The sequence below is a fragment of the Coccidioides posadasii genome, chromosome 2 (genome assembly GCF_018416015.2).
Source record: "Coccidioides posadasii str. Silveira chromosome 2, complete sequence".
In the NCBI taxonomy this organism is placed as follows: domain Eukaryota; kingdom Fungi; phylum Ascomycota; class Eurotiomycetes; order Onygenales; family Onygenaceae; genus Coccidioides; species Coccidioides posadasii.
In genome coordinates this window covers 5190577-5195568 of record NC_089408.1, presented here as the reverse complement: position 1 = coordinate 5195568, position 4992 = coordinate 5190577, and the positions used below count along the sequence as shown (strand labels likewise).

Here is a 4992-nt window from a genome sequence, read left to right as displayed (position 1 = left end):
AAATGCTTTATCTATAGCAATTAGTTCTGCATTAGAGACTTCAAGATGTTTGCCTAGGTTCTATGAAAATCTAGTATTATCTTGTAGCCCCTTCTAGGAAGGGCTTTGCACCTTAAGCTACTATATACAATGCCTATAGCAACTGACTGCTGCATCTGTCCTGTCAGGCCTCCTAGCAGGTTCTGCTTCTCTAGCTAGGGGCTGCTGCTCACCTGGAACCCCCCAAGCCCCAGGCTTCCAGCTACCAATCTCAGCATCCCAGCCTATCAATTGGCTGTTGCAGTCTTGGCCCAGGAGGCCCTGTCACCCCCTGGAACTAACCATCTATTCTATAGCCTATAGTCTATAGCCTATTGTGTCCTCATGCTGTATCTAAGACTTAGCTGTAAGTTATCACTAAGCAGAGGCCTAGACCTATACACACAGTCCTAGAGAGCCAAGATAGGCCCAAGGTGCCCTGTCTAGCTAGCTCCCCCTGCCAGCCACTAACCAAGCATGCAGCTAGTGGCCAAGCATGCTCTTCACCTCACATGCAGTGGAGCAGCAAGGGTTCCAGCCAGTCGGGTGGTTTTTAAATCTATTCCCTAGTTAAAGGCAGCCCCTAGAGGCCCCTGGCTTTTAGTTAAGAATAGAGCCAAAATTATCCAAATTTTATTGCCCTCTTTGGCGGGCAAAAAAGCATTAATGGTGCCCGTAGGGGGATTCGAACCCCCGCCCCTGGGGGAGGGCAGCCTGAGCCGGGTGGTGCTGTTGCCATTGAGCCACCCGCGCCGGGCGAAAAGGCAAGTTGCTTCATCCAGTCATTTTGAAGAATATCAGTAATCCAAAAAGAGTTGTAACTATCAGAATAGTAAAATAAAGATCAAGAAGAAGTGTTGAATCTGCAAAAAGAATCAAACTTAAATATAAAATAAAGTAGAAGCTTCAGGAAACAAAAATCAGTCTTTAAATCTCTCTCAAAAAATTCAGAAAAAGTGAAGACATGCAAATAATAAAGAAAGAGAAACTTCTTAAAAAAGCAAGCAAAAACTTCTTCTTGCAGGCAAATAAAAGAAACTTTCCAAAAGAGCAAGCAAAAACTTGACCTTGCAAACAAAACACAATAAATTAAATATCTTGTAGAGATATAACAACAGCAAAGCTTCAGTTATCTGATATAATAGTTGGAAATCACATTTGCTTCACTTCTTCTTGATCATTTTTATTTTCACTTTAATTCAAGAAGCTGATATTTAAGAAACTGCTAGAGGAAACATTAGATTAACTTCTTGTAGCATATCTTTGAGAGACATTCTCTATCTCTTCATCAAAATCTGCCAGATTATTATTGAATAGTCTTATTCCAGATTTTATAATATACTTCTTTAATCTGTTTCCTGCAATAGATTCTCTGATTTCAGTGCTGTCTAACTCTTCAAGATGATAGAAATCTAGTTCTTGATTGGTGGACTTAACTCTATAAAGTTCTAGTTATTGAAAGTGCAGAGTGTTGTTTCTTGATATATTTTATTCTTCTTTGATATTGTAAAGCAAGACAAGATTTCCAGGTAGAAGAGAGTTGATCTAAATATTATGAATATTATTAAAGCATTTCTTATTTCTAGCACATATTCAGAGCTGATGATATGCTGCTTTCAGAATATTCTTATCTCATCTTTCAATTTGTTATGCTTATATCAGAAGCAGGTCTTCAGTTGTTCAAATCTTTTGTCAGAGAATTGTTTGTCAAGTAGAAATCTTGAGTTCAATCAGAAGAACTATCTTCTGGCTTATTAGAAATCTATAGAGAGAGACACCAGTACTAGTCTTAGCTGTTATTCAATCTGCCATCAGAATAGCAGGAAGATGTTTGATTTAATTCTTTCCAGTACTATTAGTGACTTTAGCTAGCTTATCAGCCAAAGACTTATAATCAACTTCCATCATATTATTTGCAGAAGAGTTATAGAGTGAAATAATAATATATTTAATATTGAATTTCTTCAGCATAGTCTCAAAAATATTCTTATTCTCTAGTTCTCCATCTATAACAAATTTGGCAGATAGGCTGTATTAACAGATGATATTCTCATAAAGAAATTTGACCACAGCTTCAGCTGTTATCTTTTTCAAGACTCTAGCTTTTACTTATTTAGTAAAGTTATATCTGACAACAACTAAATAATTTTGTTCTTGACAGAAAGATATATACTTGATATTCATTCCAACTTTCTTTCAACAGATAGAAGTTCAGATAAAATAAAGCTCTTCACTCAATCTTTATAAATTTTTTTATTAATATTGGGAACAGTGCATCACATAAGCAGGCACATCTTTATACATTTCTGATTATCAGTATCAAGCTTGTAGAGCAGAGTATGTTCTCTCTTGCTCTTTATAATTAAATTTATCATACATTATATGTAAAGTTTGTTCATACTGTTCTTTATTATTCATAACACATCTTAGAAACACACCAGATTCCACTTATTTAAATAGTTAATTAGCCTCCACCACATATTTAGTTACTTTTCCTCAGAATCTCACATACTCTTTTTCTTCCATGTCTAATGATTTTGATAGGGTGATTAGATATTGTGCAATCTTCTCCAATTCTTCTGAATATGTAAAGTCCAGTATTTTAAGATCTTCAGTATCAAAAGCTCAGCCAGCTAAATCTCTTATAGAATCTATAAAGACAAACAGATTTTCATCTTCTTCAGATTCAGACTGTTCCCTAATATTTAGTTCTTAGCAAGACAGTCTGTCAGCAGCTGTGTGTTTTGTTCCAGGAACATGTTTAACAGTAAAGTTAAAGAGATGTATTCAAGCTATTTAATTAATAATCAAAGCTTCTAGAATATTTGTAGCAGTTCTATTAAGTTGGGCAACAAGAGTTTTTGCATTGATTTTCAAAGTAAGAAGCACTTTATAGATATAGTGTTGAAATTTCTTGAAGACTTTCAAAACAGCTCTGCATTCTTGTTTGCCAGCATTATATATTTTTTCTGAATTATTTCATACTCTGAATTTATATTGTACAGAATATCAAGCTTCTTATTACTTCTGAATAATATATTCTCCCCACTCTAATTTACTAGTGTCAACAGCTACAGTGATAAGTAAAGAATCTTGTTTGTAATTAATTGAAAGAATAATAGAAAATGAACATAACTTTTTTTTCAAAAGCATAAAGATATTATTTTGCTCTTTAGTCCATGTTTATATAATATTTTGTTGAAGCAGATAATATAAAAGTTCAGTTATCTAACTATAATACTCTATAAGTATTCAGAAATATCCAGCAAGCTTTAGAAATTCTTGTAATTTTGTAATACTTATAGAAGTAGGCCAATTCATAATTTTAGCTATCTTAGCTTTCTCAGATTATTGTCTGTCATAGTCATAGACTCATCTAACAATATTAACTCCAGATATGCAGAATTGAGATTTGGCACCAGACATTCTGGCTTCAGAGATTTAACAAGCTATAGAACATAGTCCAGGTTCTGCAGATAGTTATAAATAAATCTTCTTATTTCTGAGAGAACTTCAGTTTCATTTTTGACATATGATTCTTTTATCTCAAGATCATCTATAAAGGCTCAAGCAATCTCTGGAAAAACCTCACATATTATCTTTATTATTTGATGTTGGGCTTGAGCTGACAAATTCATTGCCTTTTGAACTAAAGTCATATAGCAAAAGAGTCTAATAGAGGTTGCAATGGCTGTTATATCTCTGCTTTCTTTAGCTAATAAAAAATTATTGTATCCAGAGAATAAGTTATATAGACTAGCTATAATAAGTTTGCTGAAGTCTTCAGTATATTTGTCAATATTAGAAGAAATAAAAGTGTTTTGAATAGTAACTTTATTGTACATATATACTGCATTATGTTATGAATGTAGATCTAGACCAATTAAGCATTGAATAATGTTGGATGTTCAGAAGTATTTACATGACTCCAACTCTGAACATATAAGAATCATATAATTTACATAAATTGTGGGAACTTCAGCATTCAGTCTTCTAGTTAGAGAACCTCTACATTCTACATACAACTCTCTTTCATCAGTTGCAGACATTATATCTACTTAGCTCTTTCATATCTCTAATCCTGGGAAAATTTATATAATTTACAATCAGTTCTTCTAATATTCTGAACACTCTAACATACAATTGTCTAAGTCAGTATAATGCTATTAAGATTCACAAGATAAACTACAACAACACTTCATGTTGCAGATTCAACAGAAGTAGATATCAATATAAAGAAGATGAATATTAATGAAGATACTGATAGCAGTGAAGCTATCATCAGTAAGATATCAGTAGATAATACAGATGACAGAGATACATCTCTCAATACATTAAACAAAACTTAAAGAGAGAAGATTTTTGAAGAAAAGAAGATACATCTGTAAAAGAATTTAGTAGATATACATAAATAAAATAAGATATACAGGCTGCAGAAGTAGATAGAATACAAACAGAGAATAACAAACAATAATTTCTCTTTAGAGTTTCTCTTACACACACAACCAATAGAGGAGTCAGATAATTTCAACAATGTGAAGCTCTCAAAAGCATCTTACTACCATGACAAATCACTTAACAAGTGCAAATTGTGATTAGCTTTAATGAGACAGCAGTTTCATCTGAGAAAATCATTACAAAAGATATCAGATACAGTCAGAATTGATTGGGCATTCAGTTATTTTTATGACAAACCCCAGATACATTAGCAGATGCTGGAGATAGAGAGAGAACAAGTACCCACATCATGAAGCAAATTCAAGATGTGGTGTAAGAACAACATTGAACCCAAAATAACATACAGTCAAGGTACAATGCAGTACTACCATAATGCTGTTCAACGCGATGAAAGGCGTGACATTATTTCAACGGCTTCCAGCGAATAGCCTGAGTTCATCAAAGTTTTATAGGAGTTACCATCTTTCTCCGTTCTCATCCCCCTTTTCCTCGTCGGTCCAGAGCCGGTCACTCTCA

The 4992-nt window shown here is 33.7% G+C and overlaps 1 non-coding gene across 1 annotated transcript; it reads right to left on the bottom strand.

The window, feature by feature from the left end:
- Positions 1-688: 688 nt before the first annotated feature.
- On the bottom strand, positions 689-771 carry D8B26_004138. The gene has a single exon. It is a non-coding gene; the product is annotated as a tRNA-Leu (tRNA).
- Positions 772-4992: the final 4221 nt, after the last annotated feature.